Here is a 12,976-nt window from a genome sequence, read left to right as displayed (position 1 = left end):
TGATTAATTCTAATACTCTCTCTGGCACAGAGGATCCTGCCAAATCCTACCCACCCTGTGCCCTTTATGAGCACTGCCTTAGACCCTGCAGTGCCACCATCACCACCCCTGATCTGAGAGCAGTGGGTTATCTTACTTGGGACTCTTGTTGGAGCTGATATGGACAGAAGGTGGCAGAATATCTAAAACATCCCCCACTTTTCAAAAGTCAAGGACAGGGACTCAAGAACAGTGAGATTTCTACTCATCGCACAAGCTCCCATTCATGTCCTCTCCAGAGGAACCAGGAGAGCGCTGGAGGACACAATGCCTATAGGGAGGGGAGAGCCCTTCATTCCTAGTATCTCAGCTCCCTCTCCGTAATAGGGTGGAGTTGGAGGGGAACAACTGATCACTTCAGCAGAAATTAAACTACTGAGTAGAGGTACCTCTCCTAAAAAGTGAGAGGAAACTGCCCACAAACCGATAACTTAGAGGCTCTGTTTATTCTCAGGAGCAGAGCCTGAAGCAGAATCAGAGATTTCCATTGCTTTGGAAAACCAGCAATTGCCACTGAAACTGACACGTGGTCAACCAGCTTTACCGCAACCCAGAGGCATGTCCCAAGCAGAATATGGAGTTCTCTGCAACCCTTCTGCAATGCTAAAGCAACTACTGGTACCACAGAGTGATGCTGCTGTTGCATATTTAACTTTCTTTCTGATAATAAATAGTCTTGGACACCTGCAAAGACTGGTCTTGTCCCTAGGAATATGTCTTGCATACAGCGAGAGGCTCTTGTGCTGCACTACATAAATACTGCTGTATGCTGGGCATTGATTACTGTATCAAAACAACCCAAAAGCACAGGGACTGATGAGAAGAGAGGTCTGTTCTGAAAGGAAGCCTCCTGCAGATATTTCTGCTAGCACAAAATATACCGCTGTTCTGGCTTTTCATCGTCTCTTCCCTACTCTCCCTAGGCAAGCCTTTCTGATTACAATATAGCCTCCCATTCCAGTCCAAGTAAACTTCTCTGTTTCTAATCCTGACTGGAACTATTCCTCCTTCCCTCAACATCTATTTTTCATTTCCTTTTCACACTTGGATGATTTTCCTATACATTTGTGCATTACTAAGAATTTTTCAACTATTTTCATATCAACTATTTTTGTTATACTTTTGTAGCTTGCTTCACTTTTTTTTCGAAGTAGATACCGCTGCAGCATGAAAAAGGCTCTGTAATGTCTCTAAATCTTTTAAATTTAGGATGAAATGCTTTCAGTTCCTTCAGCTGCATACTGCTAGTCTTTGCCATGTAATGAGTCCATCAGTTAACTTCCCCATTCAGGTGCCTCTCCCTGCTCTTGGACACTTCCCACAGGAGCAGCTCACAGAGGAGCACAGTCTGGTGATGCACACTATACTATCTAACAAACCTTGACTCATGACTGAGGTTCACTGACTGCACTTTTCTTCCTACACTTGTTCTGCTATATTTTTAATGAGAAATTTTGTTTTATTAATTTAGGATTTTATTGTACTCCATTTTCTCTCTCTTCCTCCCAAACCTGAGCAGCCATATAAGATCCACCTGGAATTTCTGTATGACATAGCAAGAAAAGACGAGGAAGCACAAGTTGTGCGGGTAGCACAGCCACTGCAACCCCCACTCCTGCCCTCCACATCTCTGTTGAGATAGGAAAAGTATTGACACATACCTCCCTTATAACAAAGGGTATATACTGCATTCCTAAGGATCCATCCTCTGCCACTTGTTAGAACTGCAAAGAGTCAGGCTATATCTTACTTAAATCTTTCTTTGCATAACATTCTGGGTGATTATGTAACTGTTTGCACCTGCTAACTCAAGATTTCCTGTCCCATTCGGTTAACTAGATGCATTTAAAGCCTGACATAAAACTCTCCAAAGTTAGTTGGGGTCCTATTCTAGGAATGTGCATCAGATGTCTAATAAGCAATTTTGCATCATTTTGGTTCCTTTTTCCAAATGTGTTGAAAAATATTCAATTTTACATCCTGCTCAGACTTCTTAATGTTTTGTAATGGACATCATATCCCCTAATTTTACTCTGACGTTGTTGGAATTATATTTTTTACTCTGTTTGCACAAATTTTATAAAGGTTAATTATTAATTATATCATGTTGCCCTTCAGATCTATACCGAACTGTGACTTCATAACAGATTAAACTACAGTTGTTGACCTTTAGTTTGATGCACCAGCGTGATGATTTGGGAAATTGTGGTACAATTTATTTTTGTTTGAGATCGAAGACTGTTTCAGTATGCAAACTCCATTTTGAACTTGTATCTCATCTCTCTTCTGTCTCTCTATTGGCATCTTGTGATAAACAATAGCAGATCTTTCAACTTCGAATGATCATTTATTCAAAGGGTTAACACTCTCAAGAAAGAGCCCAGGATAAATCATGTTTAAAGTCTGAACTTTTGAAAGAGGGAATTAAGCACTACTGGTTTGAGGGGAAATGTAGTTACAGTGAAGCAGGTGTCAGAACCTCTCCATAAACTGGGTTTTATAATACAGCAGGTGCCTTATCCATTTTATGGCAAATGAACAACCTAGAGGAGACCAGAAGTTTGGTTGCAAAAGAAAATGTGTAAAAGGGAAGGGAAGGGACCCCTGGAAAACTCAGGCTAAACTGAAAGGTGCCAAAGACAAAGCAGAGAAATATGTAAAACTGCTTTGTTGCTTTGTCTCACCTTTGTCAGCTAAAGCAAAGAGTAAATCAGCTTTTGAAACCCTTGCCTATCATTTCCTGTATAGTGGTCTTAATGGAAATGACTATATAAGCACAGATTGCTCACAGAATTGGAGCTTTAGTAAAAGGCTTGTAGATCCTAAATTCATCACTGTTCAGCAAAATATTTAAGTATATATGCAAGCCCCAATAGTGCCTTTTAATTGGGCTCTAATTCAAGCCCCTGATTAAGTGCTTTTTTGAAAGAAAGATTTTATGGGAGAAACTAAGGTAAGCCAATAGCCTGGAAATTAGTATTCTGTCCAACGAGCACCCTCAGCAAACCTTTGTTCTAGTTAAGAGCAGGATTTCTGTGCTGATTGGGAAATATATCATATACTAAATCTTTTCAATATTAAGTCTGCCCCACTCATGGACAGACTGGTAACAGTCCTTTGTAAAGCTTGCATATGTGTAAATAGCTCCGAGAAAATGTGTCAAGAGGCAGTAGCAGAGAGATAACATTTTTATGACACACTAAAAAAAGCATTTTGTGACAACATGCAATCATAGGAATGCTCAAAAACCTTTGCTCTCTTCATAAGTGAAAGTCAACTCTGAAATTCCAAAATATTTTTTTCTGATCTTTAGTCCCAAGCCTGTGGCTCTGTGAGTGGAATCTGTAGAGTAATGGGGATATTAAGTAAAACATTGCTTTAGGTCACTGGCTGGGTAGACTTCAGCATCTTTGACTTCAAATCTCTATCTAGAAAACATTTAACAAATACAGCAAATCAGTTTCCTATGAACAAAAAATAAAGATTTATTTTTTCTATGGAACTGCTAGGTAACACTCATCTGAAAAGCTCTGAAATCATTTGTGTGAAATGGAACTGAATTACTCCCTTTAAATACTGGACATGTATACAAATGGCACATACTCTGAGATGCAATCAGAGCAACTCTTTTGATATTGAACAAGCCCATCTAATCACCGATGGCAAAAGCATTTTTAAGTTTCCCAAAATCCCCTTTAAAAACCTCGGACCTCACATTTCTGAAGTTGCTGTTCTGTATACCTTCTCTTAATGTGTGCGGTTTCCTCATTGACTCTTAAGTGATACACTAAAGCAGCTTTAATCCTTCAAGAATTCTTCTTCACAACATAAAGTAGTGGAAATTGAGATAAAAGACTGGTGTCCAAAACTCATGACTCCTCTTTCTCTTGCAGTTTTCAGGACAGGTGGCAACACTAACTAGTAATAAAAAGAAAAAAAATATAAAGGCTGAAGAGAAAGGAAATATGACCCATTCTAGACAGCAAATGCTACACCTCTCAAATTTTAAAGCACTCTTAAAACAGTTTCCATGGGAACAGAAATTTGGCACAAGGGCTGTTATGAAAAACTGTTGGGAGGCAGCTTCTACCAAACCAGATGGTTAATATGTAACAGGGGAATGTAACAAGAAGGAAAGTAGGTTATATAACCCCTAAAACCTTGATAATGGGTCCAAATGGACCTAATCACAGGACTCATCTCCAAGAAAATGACATCAACACTAACAAAGGTGACAATATTATCAAATGCAAGTGGAAACACTCCTGATTAGGTGCAATATGCAAGGTTACATATATCTTTCAGCAGTGCTGTTGTGGCTAGAGGAAAAAAAAAAAAAAGAATAGATGTGGCCACACAAAGTGGCAAGTGTTCCCAGATGGTTTCAATTAAGCAGGGGAAAATTCTGTAATTTTTAGCTCTAGTATACATGCAGCTAGTAACTCCAAACAGGTTTCTGAACATCTCCAGCCCGAAAAACGGAATTTTCAATTTATACTAAGCTTTAGATAAGGTGACACCCAGGGAGGGAGAGTTTCCAAGTAACAGTACAAGCTTCACAAAATATTACAGTCACCCCACAGCCCAAATCCAGAAGTAATTTCAAGGTGTGCTGAATAGCTGGAACGAACACTTCAGCTGCCATTAATTAGCTTATTAATTTTATTACTAACCTCCCAACAGCTATAGCCTTTGAGACTCTTCCCCATCTCTTGCAAGGAGGGAATGGTGCTCTCCCTCTTCTGCTACCAAGGGAATTAAGCCTGAGGAGGTGAGTTCCCCATTCTCACAGGTAAGTGGCATAAGCATTTAACTCCCACTGATTTAAATATCAATGCTTAAATATTTTGGTACTTCTGAATTTATGAACATACCAAGAAACAGCAAGACACTGGATTTACCATGCAAAACTGAACTAAAATACTTTATTCCAGAAACTATGTAATAGGCCTCCACCAACTATTGCTTACTAGGCCACCTTTCTACTGGCTTTGATGAAAATATATTGATATGCTTAATCACTTTGGTGGAAGAGGCCTCCTAGATGGGATTCATAGGAGTTGGTGCCTCAGTTTACTGGCCTATTAAAGCTGGAATCCTTTTTCTAGCAATGAATACAATTTCGTTTAAAATCTAGCAATTTAATGTCAGAATGCAAAGCGTTATAACTATAATGCCGGAGGAAGATTTCTTCCTGATTATAATAGTAATCAGCTATGAAAGATGCACGAAGATTTATTATGTGCCTAGTTTGTAGATAATACCTGTAAGGCACAGAACCACTCAGGGTACCATGGAAGTCTGGGAACATATGACGAGACCCAATTCTCTGTTGCTCAAGGCTAAAGCGCTTACACACACTTTTATAAAAGAGAGGTAAGACACAAGCAAATCACAGTACTTGTTTCAAATCTGATGCTCATTGATGCAAAAGACACAAAGGGATATGACAATGTGTAGTAAACTCATAACAAAATAGTATTGAAAACATTTGATACAATCCTGCAAACACACTACCCTATATTTAACCCTGTGGAATATCACTGAGGTCAATGCAATTTTTTCTGATGACAGAACCTGCAAGATCTCCAAGTCAAATATCTCTTTTGGGAGAGTGAACACAAAAATCCTGTTCCTTCCCAACATAACTTGTCTCTGCTTTGCAAGCTGTTTCTCCAAACATGGCTCCAATGTAGCACATTCTCACATAAAATTATATGGCTACTGAATAGGAATTAGATCAGATCCAGAAGACTATCCTTGACCTAAATGGGAGCTGAAAAATTCATTAAACCCTTGTGCTTCCTTCCCTGAAGCTCCTGAGGGAATACCTGTTAGATCGGCTTCACTACTTGTGAGAAGACTTTGGTGCCCTCTCAGGGCACCAGGACTATAAACGTTCCCTTTTGTGTCCTGAAAAGTTTGCATCAATCACCAATGGTTTATAATGGAAATCCACTTCAAACCTTAGTCCTAGTGAGGATGCTGCCACTCTGTAACACTGTCTTTTATTCTGAGTGACATTTCATTTTGGATTCATACTAGCTGCTACTTGTCACGTCGCATAATTACGTTTTTCTTCAGCCACCTGAGCACGAGTATTTCAGGGAAAAAAAACAAGAAACAAACAAAAAAAACCCACCAAAAGCCTTCAGTATCCCAGGTGGGCCAAAAAAATAGCAAGGGACATGAGCTCATCGCCTCTATTATGCCTCAAATGCCTTCATTTATTATGCAGAAAGCACTTTGGACTCCTGTCGGATTAGACAGAGAAAGACCTTGCTGAATCAAATCTACGTGGGTCTTGTCAGAAACCAGGCAGTCAATTTCATATGCAAGTTTTATGATTATGAACTAGTGGAAAAAAGGGAGTAGGGGTCTTAATGATGGGCCTCCATAATTCATGTATTTGATGATCTCATGTAATTTGCTCCGCTGCTGTTTTAACTTTTGAGGACTGGGCTCTTGGTAATGACACTTTATCACACCAAGAAAACCAGCAGTTATCACCACCTTAAGTCAAGTGGTCGTTTCAGCCAACTGGAAAAAACTTTCCCTTCCTTCATGTTGGCTAGTCAGTTTATCCAAGCTGCTTTGGCCTGTTAGTTTGAAAAACAAAATAATCTGTGAAAGTTTTGGCATTTTGTCCATCTCAGTAATGGCTAGATGCATCAAGAGCTACCAATGTCCCTAAACTCACGTGGTGCAACATCTCACATTTTAGACATCTTCTTGCTAGAGAAAGATCAAAATACGGAGCTTGGCCCTGGGGATATGTTCCTTGAAAACGCACAGGTAAGGTAGACAAAGTAAACCTTCAACCTTAGGCCAGAAGATATACATGAGGTAAAGCTATCTGCTTGAATTACATGCTCTCTCCAAAACTTATGTGCCTCAGCTGAGGCTGCATGAAGGCAGCTCTCTATTTATCATCCTGACTCCAAAGTCCTCTCATCAGAACAAGCATCTACCTGAAACTGATTTTTTTTTTTTTTTTAAAAGAAGCAGAGGGATCAGTCTTTTTTTTTTTTTTTTTTTTTTTTTTTTTTTTTTTCAAACAAAGACAGAAGTGGAAGCAGTGCCTGTGCTCATCTTCTGTGTAACAGCTTTCTGGCTGAAGCACAGCATCAGGAAGAGGGAAAAATTGGCTCCTTCCTCCTCAGCTTGAATGAAATTGTATCTCCATCTCTCAAGTGCCAGGAGAACGCCCTAATCATCAGAAATGCACATGGATGCAGCAAGACAGCTTTGTCTGTTCACAACAGTACATGGCTGCCATCTGTTTAAAAGAAACAGTCCCATGTGCAGTTCAGTTCTACAGTGAAAACCTTTTCTTGCCTGGGTTCAGCACCATAGCTCATGCTTACTTTAAAAAGCAGGAGAGGAAGAGAAATGAAGCATCAGATTCTCCACTCCTTCTTTAGGAAAAGAAGGATATTGGTGAGAGACAATGTGGAAAAAGCATCTGTTGGGCTTTCCCAGAAGCTAGCTGTTCAAGAGTCATAATTTCCCTTTAAATTTAGGTTGCACTGTGGATTGTGCTTTAACTGTTTTATAAAACTTCCTAAGTCTTAAATTGGAGTTCTCATGCAAGTGCAGAAGAAATTTTCTTTGTCACCATTTCCACTGAAACAATATCACTTTTGAAGTGGAAATGAGGTTCCTAAGTCTCATAGGCACGCACAGGCATTTTAAAGCTTTTCCAAATATAGCACCAGCTCACAAGCTCTAACTGGCAATGTAATTTGTTTTAGGTGACACATGCTCTATTATAATCACTTTCAGAAAAACAAAATGTGGTGCAGAGATTCAAGCTAACATAAAAGAAATGTTTCACTATCACTTTTAAAGGAATATTGTAAGGTCCAAAACCGCAACTGGTTTAAACTGGCAGAACCAAAGTCAGTGGAGTTGTGTGGATTGACACCATTTGAGTACCTTGCCTTATATGTTCAAAATTAGTAGATAGAGGTTAGACTGATAAAAATAAAAAATAATACATGATAAAAAATAAGCATGTTCAAAGCACAAGGAATGAACATTGGAATTCATTTCCTTTCTGTGTGTGTGTCCTACATGTAGCAGATATGTACCAGGTCAAGTATATTCATTATACAAAGCTAAAAGAGTGGAGAAACCTAAATTTGCCTTTGGGAATGATTGCCTTTTTTTTTTTTTAACCATTGTCAGATTTTGAAGAACTGACATTTTGTTTTCCTGCACTTGTTCTCAGTAGAGTCGTTTATAAATGTCATTAAGTTAACAGACCATATTATCTTAGCCTTTTGATAACTAATCTAAAATATACTAGGAAATGCCCAATAGCAGACTAGCTATTAGGGCTGATGATTATATTAACTTAAAAAAATCCTCTTTGCTTATTAATTAAGAAAGATTTTCAAAGACGCTCTGCTTACTGAAATGCACTATCTAATACAACATTCTGCACTCTGCTTGCAACCTTCAAACATGCCAACCCAGAAAAGAACAAACTGCTTTTAGGAAAAGTTTTTAAAGAGCCTCTGATGCTTCCTGGAAAAGATTATATTGGTAAATAACACTTCTGTCATTTACTGTATGTCATTTTATATAATAGCTTATTCATTCTGTTAAGTTATATGACATATAAAGCAAAGTTCAGGGGTAGAATTTTCAAACTTATTCTGGAGAGACCTTATTTTCCTTCTGCTGATTTTCTGTCCTGGCTTTTACAACAGCAGAATTTGGGTAATGAGGAACAGAAGTAAAATAACTCCCAGAACTTTTCAGTACCTTACATTAAACCAACCACTACTCTGTATCCCGCCTAATTCAGAGAGGCACAATCACATTAAGCACCATGTGAGTTGGTCCTACCTTACATCTCTTCCATGAGTTTGTTTCTGTTCTTTCCCCATTCTTCCAGAAGAATGGCCAGATTCATGTGATCAGGATCCCAGCTTGTCCCTTAAGATGTCTTATCTTGAATGTTTTAAGTGTTACCGTGAAATAAAACCAACATCTTTATTATCTTCATCATCACTACCCATTTCCTCTGGATGCCATTCTGTATTACCATAGCTTGCCTCTAACGCTTTTTATTTTTGATAGCTAAAAAGCTACAAGTCTAATACCTCATAATGCTGCAAGTGCATAGGGTGGGACATCCCTTCTCGAGCATGCTTGGAATTTAGTTAGGCAGGCAGATGAGCAGGAGGGGGAAAAGGAAGAAAACTAATGTACAGGGTGGGACAACTCTCCTAAGGCAAAGCAGTAAGCAGGAGAGCTCTGCAAAAACCTCATGGTGCAGTATTCAGTTCTTGTATTAATCTCTCTCCCTCTCTGTTTCACTGATGGATATGCATAAAACTCACCCCTACATGGCAAGTCCAAAACCAGACACCTAGGACTCTCGGTAGCTTTTTGCCTGTGCATACATTCAAAGGTCTGAGAGCTGCTCAGATACTGCATACAGAAAGAAGGGGCCGGGGAAAGCACTATGTAAAAGCCCTGTGTTTTGTAAGATTGAAGCAATTTAAATTGATTAGACATCAGGTAGTGATGTCTGTAAAATCACAGTGCCAAATAAATGTGACTGAAGTAGATTGTTTATTTCCCAAATAGATTTACTACAATCAACTGCTTGCCACTCTATAAAGTTAGCATAATGTGGACCTTAACAAGTAAATACTCTGAAAACTAAAGCTAGATATACAGGGCTCATCTAAGGGCTCACATATTTATATTTGATAATGACTTTCAGTAATATACTTTCTTTGGTTAAAACCTCCAGTGGCTTGAAGGTTTCTGTAACGTATCTCTGCCACAACAACAGTACTTGGGATTTTATTTGCATTTATTAATAACTATTTTTCCTATGCTGTATCAGTAAAATTGTAGACTGGAGAAAGGAACGAAGCCATAGAACAGCTGGCTAATGAAAGAAAACCCTGCTCCCTCCTGGGAACGCGAGGGGCACAGAGCGACTTCCCTTCTCCTCATGGCCCCAGAAGGCACGGGTGCCAGCACAGCCTCACGTGCAGCACAGGAGACCACTGAGCCGTGAGCTGGACCACTGCGTGGAGAGCAGTACCCAGCTGAGAGGGTCATACGGCAGGCTGTCACTCCTTAGAGAATAAGGAATACCATACAAATAAATGTATCCAGGCATATGCTGTTACTTTCTAAAAACCAGGGAAGATGAATATTATGAGCAGGGCTTTTTTCTTAATTACCAGAGCCTTCCCAAACCAGCCAGCATTATCTCAGCAGGATCACTAAAACCCTGGTATTACCAGTCATCCTGATATTCTTTGTTGTCCCCAGATGTTGAGGTTAACTAAAAAGAATCAGATCCAAAACTGTGTGTGCATACAGAAACAAAACCAGAAAAGCCAATCAGAATGAAAATTGAGGCACACCATGTTATCAGGCAAGGGAAAATGGAGAGGAAGGACTACACCACTCCACCAAATATTCGTTGCATATACGAGTAAAGGAAAGTGTATCTAAAAAATGATAAACCTCTTCACAGACCTTATCCTGCTCATTCAAACTGATCTTCAGGGTTACCAAACTACAGAGTACCTATCAAGCCTGCTCCTGTGCTGGAAAGTATTTGCTTCATCCTTCTGTGTGATCTTCCTCACTTTTTGTAAGGCTGTATAACTGCTAGCTTTGAAACATGGAGTACTATTAAAGACGAGCATGTTAGGAAAAGGTTACCTGGCTCTAAACTACCTACTAAAATGGGGTAAAGACAGAGTATAGCATCAGAGCTTTCAAGGATCTTCATCATGGGTATGTAAATCAGCAGCATCATGCATCAGGCAGTGATGGGCATGTCAGCTCCCTTCAAAGGGCAGAGTCCAGGATGTCAACATAGGACCCTCACTAAGCGACATATCCCCATGGACAGCACGGTGAACTCTCTTCTTTCTGCAACCTCGTGCCCTGGAAAAGGGCCCATCACACTGTGAGGTTTTGAGCATCATCCTCTCAACATGCTATACCTGACTGGCTTGTCACCTTCCTTTCTAGAGAACCTCATCCCCACTGTAGGAACAAATGCAAGATATGAATCCAGAAATCAAAACAGTTCAAGTCACTCCCATCCCCACGAATCCTATCCTTAGCCAGGTACACAAATCTAGTCTCTCAGGTCTCTCTTTCAGAAGTCATGATAATAACTATAACAGAAATAAAAATGGCAATAAAGGTATTATGCAGTCTCTTGTGGTGGCCTCTTTCAGATCTTATCCTTGCTCCGTTGGTGCAATATTATCCCTGCTTTATAGAGATAGGATTGAGGGTCAGGAAATCTGACAAGCCAGATTTTAAAAATCAATTCAGGATAACATCACCACCACCACAATTGACATAAAGTGATTTCTCATATATGCACCTACATGAAGACCAATTTCTAAGAAAAGTTCACCACACCAAGGGTGTGGCTCGCTCTGAAAATCTGGGTCCACAGCAGTCCCAGCTTCTCTGCCCTCAGCACGCTGTAAGATTATCTCTAAAAGTACATCTGCTTTGCACTGGACAGGGGTCACTGAGGCAGGGATCAGTTGGGCAAGAGAGCTCTGTCTACTGATGGCAAGTATGAACAGTCATGAAAATATAGCAATAAAGCTCTCACTGTGCTGGTCATCAGGGAAGTGTGCAAGGTGCCCTACAAAGTACAGGCCAACATCTTGATTGTTCTGTTTGTTATACTGTTCTCTGTATGGGAAGTCCACTCATTTTGTACCCCTCTTCAGGGCAGCATGGACATGTTGTGTGTCACCTGGGCTAAGGCAAGAATCAAATTCAGATACTGTGGTTCTCAGTCTACAAATGATCTTCCCACTATGTACTATGCCTGGTGATATCTTAACAAATTTAATGCAATATATCTGGGAATAAGTATAAAAATCTTAAGTTGATGGCACTTCCTAGTTTATAAAATTAAAATCTAATCATTTCAGATATATGGCAAGATCCATCTTTTTTAGCCCCTCTGCTCTTTGTAACTTGACTTCAGACCATCCTACTTCTCCAGTCTAATCTGTTCATTCTCACTAGAAAGCGGGCAGATCTGTGCAACTCTAATTTGATATCAATACAAACTTTACTTTCCAAAAATAAAGCAATGTAAATTTAGCAATGATTTTTCCTTATAGTTTTGTACATTTTAGCTAAGGCTCATTAGCGCATGCTTTTTCCTCTGTTTCAGGAGGGACATAACTACAGATGCCTGTTGCATGAGGGGCACTGATACATACTGATGTACACTGAACTCTGAAACTCTCAGCTCTCTGAGCTCAGTGTCCATAAACTTAAAATATGGGATTTCTGCAGAGCGGAAAGGGAAGTCGATTTTTTCACTTCAGTAAAGATCTTAGGTACCTATTATAAGATTTCTACAGCTACAGAGTTGATGTGAGGACAACCTGTTAAGATCAGGCAACAGTATTCTTCAACTATTTTTCAGTTTGTAGGCATTCAGAGGAAGATCCATCGCACCTAGCTGCTACCTGCAGCGGTTTTGAAGTAGCTCTTCCTCACAAAGAAACGACCAACTTGCCTGAGATCCACTGCTTCAGCTAAAGGAGTCAGTAATTTATCTCCTGAATACCAAAACCAAAATCAAACAGGAAGAAACTTCCCATTACATCCTTATTTTCTATAAGAAAATTTACAGTAGAACAATCCCAATCAGTTCTCCTTCCCTGGCTTTTCTTTGAATGCCATAATGTTCTGCAGCATTGACTACTGATATTAAAACAAACTGTTAATATTGCAGTCAACTAAAATATGACACAATATACAAATATCTTGTAGCAGATTTTTCTAACAGCAGGAAAACCCTTCACTGAAGCTTTCACTGGGGAGAAAAAAATTGAAAAGAACCTCCTACCCGTTCCACTGCATCTAGTCATAGATATTCATTGGAGGAGGGGGGGGAAAGTGG

The sequence above is a fragment of the Struthio camelus genome, chromosome 11 (genome assembly GCF_040807025.1).
Source record: "Struthio camelus isolate bStrCam1 chromosome 11, bStrCam1.hap1, whole genome shotgun sequence".
Lineage (NCBI taxonomy): Eukaryota > Metazoa > Chordata > Aves > Struthioniformes > Struthionidae > Struthio > Struthio camelus.
Note: the sequence above shows the minus strand (reverse complement) of the source record.